General features: G+C 34.9%; 1 pseudogene across 1 annotated transcript; it reads right to left on the bottom strand.

The window, feature by feature from the left end:
- Positions 1 to 3,493: 3,493 nt before the first annotated feature.
- On the bottom strand, positions 3,494 to 7,119 carry LOC309859422 (arylacetamide deacetylase-like; annotated as a pseudogene). Its single transcript has 2 exons — positions 7,108 to 7,119; positions 3,494 to 4,051 (listed from the first exon to the last, which is right to left on the bottom strand). The product of its transcript is annotated as an arylacetamide deacetylase-like (transcript).
- Positions 7,120 to 7,594: the final 475 nt, after the last annotated feature.

Below are 7,594 nucleotides of genomic sequence, written 5' to 3'. Positions count from 1 at the left end.
TTCTTGAGAAAGGCTTGAACCGCTATATATTTTCCTCTCAGGACTGCCTTTGTTGTGTCCCACAGATTTTGAACCGTTGTATTTTCATTATCATTTGTTTCCATGATTTTTTTCAATTCTTCTTTAATTTCCCGGTTGACCCATTTATTCTGTAGAAGGATGCTGTTTAGTCTCCATGTATTTGGGTTCTTTCCAAACTTCCTCTTGTGGTTGAGTTCTAGCTTTAGAGCATTGTGGTCTGAAAATATGCAGGGAATGATCCCAATCTTTTGATACCGGTTGAGTCCTGATTTAGGCCCAAGGATGTGATCTATTCTGGAGAATGTTCCATGTGCACTAGAGAAGAATGTGTATTCTGTTGCTTTGGGATGAAATATTCTGAATATATCTGCGATATCCATCTGGTCCAGTGTGTCGTTTAAGGCCTTTATTTCCTTGCTGATCTTTTGCTTGGATGATCTGTCCATTTCAGTGAGGGGAGTGTTAAAGTCCCCTACTATTATTGTATTATTGTTGATGTGTTTCTTTGATTTTGTTATTAATTGGTTTATATAGTTGGCTGCTCCCACGTTGGGGGCATAGATATTTAAAATTGTTAAATCTTCTTGTTGGACAGACCCTTTGAGTATGATATAGTGTCCTTCCTCATCTCTTATTATAGTCTTTGGCTTAAAATCTAATTGATCTGATATAAGGATTGCCACTCCTGCTTTCTTCTGATGTCCATTAGCATGGTAAATTCTTTTCCACCCCCTCACTTTAAATCTGGAGGTGTCTTCGGGCTTAAAATGAGTTTCTTGGAGGCAACATATAGATGGGTTTTGTTTTTTTATCCATTCTGATACCCTGTGTCTTTTGACAGGGGCATTTAGCCCATTAACATTCAGGGTAACTATTGAGAGATATGAATTTAGTGCCATTGTATTGCCTGTAAGGTGACTGTTACTGTATATGGTCTCTGTTCCTTTCTGATCGACCACTTGTAGGCTCTCTCTTTGCTTAGAGGACCCCTTTCAATATTTCCTGTAGAGCTGGTTTGGTATTTGCAAATTCTTTCAGTTTTTGTTTGTCCTGGAAGCTTTTAATATCTCCTTCTATTTTCAATGATAGCCTAGCTGGATATAGTATTCTTGGCTGCATGTTTTTCTCATTTAGTGCTCTGAAAATATCATGCCAGTTCTTTCTGGCCTGCCAGGTCTCTGTGGATAAGTCAGCTGCCAATCTAATATTTTTACCATTGTATGTTACAGACTTCTTTTCCCGGGCTGCTTTCAGGATTTTCTCTTTGTCACTGAGACTTGTAAATTTTACTATTAGGTGACGGGGTGTGGGCCTATTCTTATTGATTTTGAGGGGCTTTCTCTGAACCTCCTGAATTTTGATGCTTGTTCCCTTTGCCATATTGGGGAAATTCTCCCCAATAATTCTCTCCAGTATACCTTCTGCTCCCCTCTCTCTTTCTTCTTCTTCTGGAATCCCAATTATTCTAATGTTGTTTCATCTTATGGTGTCACTTATCTCTCGAATTCTCCCTTCGTGGTCCAGTAGCTGTTTGTCCCTCTTTTGCTCAGCTTCTTTATTCTCTGTCATTTGGTCTTCTATATCACTAATTCTTTCTTCTGCCTCATTTATCCTAGCAGTGAGAGCCTCCATTTTTGATTGCACCTCATTAATAGCTTTTTTGATTTCAACTTGGTTAGATTTTAGTTCTTTTATTTCTCCAGAAAGGGCTTTTATATCTCTCGAGAGGGTTTCTCTAATATCTTCCATGCCTTTTTCGAGCCCAGCTAGAACCTTGAGAATTGTCATTCTGAACTCTAGATCTGACATATTACCAATGTCTGTATTGATTAGGTCCCTAGCCTTTGGTACTGCCTCTTGTTCTTTTTTTTGTGTTGAATTTTTCCGTCTTGTCATTTTATCCAGATAAGAGTATATGAAGGGGCAAGTAAAATACTAAAAGGGTGGCAACAACCCCAGGAAAATATGCTTTAACCAAATTAGAAGAGATCCAAAATCATGAGGGGGGAGAAAGGGGATAAAAAGAGGTTCAAAAAGGAAGAAAGAAAAAAGAAAGAAAAAAGAAAAAAATAAGAAAATAAAAGAATTAAAAAAAAAGAAAACACCTAAGTAAAATGTAAAAAAGAAAAAATATATATATTAGATAGATAAACTAGTAAAAAATCGTTAAAAAAGAAAAAGTTAACAGTTAAAATAAATTTTACCCGAAGGCGAGAAAAAAAAAAATGAAAAAGAAAAAAGTTAAATTAACTGCAAGACTAAAAAAAATCACAGGGAAAAAGCCATAAGTTCTGTGCTTGGATTTCTCCTCCTCTGGAATTCTGCTGCTCTCCTTGGTATTGAAACCGCACTCCTTGGTAGGTGAACTTGGTTTCGGCTGGATTTCTTGTTGATCTTCTGGGGGAGGGGCCTGTTGTAGTGATTCTCAAGTGTCTTTGCCCCAGGCGGAATTACACCGCCCTTACCTGGGGCCAGGGTGAGTAATCCGCTCGGGTTTGCTTTCAGGAGCTTTTGCTCCCTGAGCGCTTTCCGTAGAGTTCCGGAGGACGGGAATACAAATGGCGGCCGCCTGGTCTCCGGCCCGGAGGAGCCGAGAGCCCAGGACCACACTCCTCAGTGTGCCCTCAGAGAACAGCGCCCAGTTACTCCCGTCTGCCTGACCTCCAGCTGCACTCCGAGCTCACCGAGCCTGCGACCGGTTCAAGGTAACACCGAGCTGCGAGCTTACTGTCAGCTCTGTCTCTGTAGCCGGCTTTCCTGTTCCAATACCCGCAAGCTCTGCGACACTCAGACACCCCCGATCCTTCTGTGACCCTGCGGGACCTGAGGCTATGCTGACCCCGCGTGGGCTTCGCTCGGGTTTAGCCTCTGGAGCGATGTCCCTCAGCGGAAAAGACTTTTAAAAGTCCTGATTTTGTGCTCCGTTGCTCCGCCGCTTGCCGGGAGCCAGCCCCTCCCCCCGGGGTCTTTCTTCCCGTCGCTTTGGATTCACTTCTCCGCCGGTCCTACCTTTCAGAAAGTGGTTGTTTTTCTGTTTCCAGAATTGCTGTTCTTCTTCTCTTCGATCTGTCGATGGATTTTCAGGTGTTTGCAATCTTTAGATAAGCTATCTAGCTGATCTCTGGCTAGCTGAAGTAGTCTCAGCCTGCTACTTCTCCGCCATCTTGACTCCTTAAATATAAATTATTTTTAATTTAAATTCAATTAATTAACATATAATGTATTATTAGTTTAGAGATAAAGGTCTTATATAACATATAAGACCTTATATAATATCCAGTGCTCATTACATTACATGCCCTCCTTAATGTCCAGTTACCCCCTGCTTTAAAAAACAAACAACATTATGACTATGAAGATTTAGAAAGTCACAGGTGATAAACATCAACCTAAACATAACCCTTTGATTCTTACTAGTTTGTTTCCTATTCTGAGGCTTATATATTTTTATGGACAACTCCTTAGATTTTTACTATATATTTTCACTTAGCCAATTCATATACTGATTTTTCTATTCTATATGCAATTTTAAATCCATAATAGGAAAATGCTCCATGGAATCCATCTTCAATGTGGCGATGGGTCACTGGAACTCCAGCATTCTTAAGTCGGGCGACATACATAATTCCATCATCTCTTAAGATATCATATTGACAGGTGATGACATAGGTCAATGGTACATTTCATAATTTATTGTCATCAGCCAACAAGGGGGCTCAGAACTACCATAAGTTGGACTGTTATAAACGTGTCCTTTCTAAAAATTCTCAGAGAGAAAAGAACTCCAATTAATAAGTTTGAATAGATGGCTTGATTCCACTGGTATATGTTGGTTGAAGAGCATAGCTTTTTCAAGTGATCTGACCATGGTAAAGTATTCACTCAACAACCTGACCGTCATTGATTTGGACAGAGTTGGAAAATGTGAACACTCCCGATATGATGGTAAATCCATATCAAGAGTCTGAAGGGCAGGATAAATTAAAGACTGGGTCTTGAGTTTGATCTTGACATCTGGATCATCTATGAGCTGAAAATAATTTAAATGAATTGCTCAAATAGTAATTTTCATTTAAAAGATATTTTTTTATTGAAAAACAATAGATTGATATTAAATAAATCCAGAATCTCAAAAAGATTATTAGAAACAAAAAAAAAATCTCAAAGAACTTTCTAATTTTGATATTATATTGAATTTTAGATATGTCTTTGCTTAAATTTTATGAATATAAACTGATCTGTGCTTCTTTCCTTGTGGATGGAGAAAGAGGTCATCTAATCCATGATTAAAAAGTAAAATATCAGGGCGCCTGGGTGGCTCAGTTGGTTGACGACTGCCTTCAGCTCAGGTCATGATCCCGGACTTCCAGGATCGAGTCCTGCATCAGGCTCCCAGCTCCTTGGGGAGTCTGCTTCTCCCTCCGACCTTCTCCTCTCTTATGCTCTCTCTCACTCATTCTCTCTCAAATAAATAAATAAAATCTTAAAAAAAAAAAAAAAGTAAAATATCTACCCTGACAACTAGGAATGACAATGAGAGGAAACATTTTTTTTTGAATAAAAAATTTAAGTATGTATATCATTATATCAATGGTCATTTACATTTAAAGAAAAGATCACATAACTAGGAATTCTAATTTGGCTCTGATACTAAACAGACAAATCCCAGGCAAAAGTCTAATTCATCTTAACATTCATGTTTTTTAAATATTCAAATTACATTATTGCATTAACACAAATTTTTCTGTAAACTAATATGCATATATTTGGGGTATACTAGAAGTTTTTGGTTAATAGGATACACAACCGGAAATATTTGCAGACCAGGATTATTGAGCATTAGAGTTTAGCAGATGTTTTTATGTACATTTACTTGGTCTTGCAACATTGAAATGCCCTACTGTGTCTCATAGGTTAATTAACTTTTTTTTAAACTTTTTTAAAATTTAAATTCAAATAATTAACATATAATGTATTATTTGTTTCAGGGATACAGGTCTGTGATTCATCAGTCTTACAAAATACCCTGTGCTCAATAACAGTGCTAATTAACTTCTCAAAGTGTGCTCTCTGGACCCCTAATATCTGTATCACCTAAGGATTTATTAGAAATTCAAATTCTTGGGTCCTCACCCAGACTTACTAAGTCTGATGGGGAGGAATCAGCAATTTGTGTTTTAACAAGTTTCTCAGGTTATTCTCATGCATGCAAAAACTTGAGATCTGCTAGTATAGGTCACAAATAGTAATTATTATATACTATTAATATTAGCAATATAATAGTATTATATACTATTATATACTATTAATAATAGTAATTATTAAAGCCATATGAACTCTGATGGTTCTGAGTAAAGTATAATGTCTAAATTGAAGTCTATTTCTAAAAAACTTGTTTTTAAAAACTTAATGGATAAACAGAGCACTCTGGCATTTTTTTCCTTTGGTATACAGATGACATTTTACACACACACACACACACAGCAAAAGTCAATGGCAGCACTGTTTGCTTATTTCATTGTATTTAAAGCACAGTTAGTACTTAGATCTAGATAGTAAAATAAAATATTTATAATTCCATTACCATATTGTTTTATGTAAAAATAATTGTTTTATGTTGGAAAAATGTATTGAATTTAAATAATCATTTCAGTGTTTTGTCTTGTGTAAGATTACCACATTCCATTTAGGTCAATACCTAGTATGAAGAACACTGTTTTCATTAATGGAAGTATGGTAATATTTAAATAAGTAGCCAACAGGTGGCCAATTTTAGATTGAGTTAAGAAGAAATACAAAAATATTTTACATTTCACCAGTAAATTGAACTTGATAGGTAGCTAAAATCTTTAAACATATAGATTTTTTAAAAACTGTCTTTGTAGGTAAATATAATACATATGAGATCAAGTATAGAACTTCATAAAAACAGAAATGTAAAATATAACTATGTTTAAGGGTTGGGAGTTTCCCATATACCCTGAATTGACCACACATCCTTCTTCCTCCCCAGTAGGACTGAATACCTCTCTTCCTCTTTATCCTTCATTCTATGGAATTCAATACCATGTATTTCTTTAAAATTGTACCATTTCATCAATGTAGTTTATCTGGTTAAGGACGTTCCATCTATTCTTAGGGAACCAATACTGTTACTGTGATTTTTACTAAGTGCTTTCTCTGCATCTAGTAAGATGATATATGATTCTGCTTCCTTTATCTATTAATGTAGTGAAATTCACTTATTTTTATAAAATATGCTTTTCCTTGCATTATTAGCAACTTCGTCATGCTATATGTATGTGTGTGTATGTATATATACACATACATACATACATGTATATATATGTGCATGTATATGTGTTATAGTATATATACATTTTTTTCTAATATTTTATTCATGACACTAATGCATTACTTTTCTGAGTATGATTGACCCATTGTTTTCCTTCCTGAGACTGTTCTTGTTAAATTGGTCATAAAGATCATGCTTCTCTGAAAATAATTAAAGGGTGCACAATTTTTTTCCTATCCTCTGTAATATTTTGCATTTATTTCAAGTGATTTCTCTTTGATGTTTGATGTAAATTGCCGGCAAGATTTCTTACCAGGACTGTTCTTTGTTATTGACTTGATTCGTTTAATGGTTATAAAATTGCTCAGATTTTCATTTCCTCTGTGTCTGCTTTGCAAGTTACAAACTTTTTGGGAATTTTTCTATTCTATTTAAATATTATTAAATATTTTAACTTCAAAGTTTTTCAAGATATGTCCTTCAAAGACTACAATATTCATTCTTAACTTATCAAAGGCGAATTCTTTTTCATATCAAAGGGTCTACAGTATTGTCCCCTTTTCAGTCCTGTTATTAATTGTTTATGCCTGGTTTTGTTCTTTTTCATTTGTATTTCCAGAGATTTAAAATTTTTATTTAGAACTTTCAAAGAATTAACAAATTAACTTTTTGCTTTTTGTTCATATTTACTGTAAGCCTGGTTTTGAACATCATAATTTCTGTTCTTTCCATCACTATTATCTTCCTTCTATTTTTTTCTTGAGTTAGATGCTTATTTCAGCCTTTCTTACTTTCCAATCCATGCTTTTAAAGAAATAAAATAGCCTAAAAATATCATTTGAAATGTGAAGAACTTAATATTCTATTAATAATGGGTTATTATTAGGTGCCTAATGTATTTTTTTATATTTCCATACAAAGAAGGCAATTTTCTTATTTGCCTTTTTCTTATTGATTTCCCAATCATTGAACTGTGGTTAAGAGTCCAACTGCATGATTTAAATTCTGTGATTTTTTTTGAGACTTGCTTTTTTGGGACTAGTACTTTGTTGATTTTTTAAAATGATCATATGTATATGCTTGTTTCCCTGTTTTTATACGTCCATTGAGTTAAATGTATTGATCATTATTTCTGTTCTCTATACCTTTATTATTATTCTTGCTTGCTTTCTTGATTACTGAAAGAAGTACTGTTAAATTCTCATTATAGTTTTGAACATGTGTATTTTCCCCTGGAGTTCTGTTAATATTTTCTTCATACATTTAAGGCCATGTTAT

Source organism: Mustela nivalis, assembly GCF_964662115.1.
Source record: "Mustela nivalis genome assembly, chromosome: 1".
Classification (NCBI taxonomy): Eukaryota; Metazoa; Chordata; class Mammalia; order Carnivora; family Mustelidae; genus Mustela; species Mustela nivalis.
This window is presented reverse-complemented; position numbering and strand designations above follow the sequence as displayed.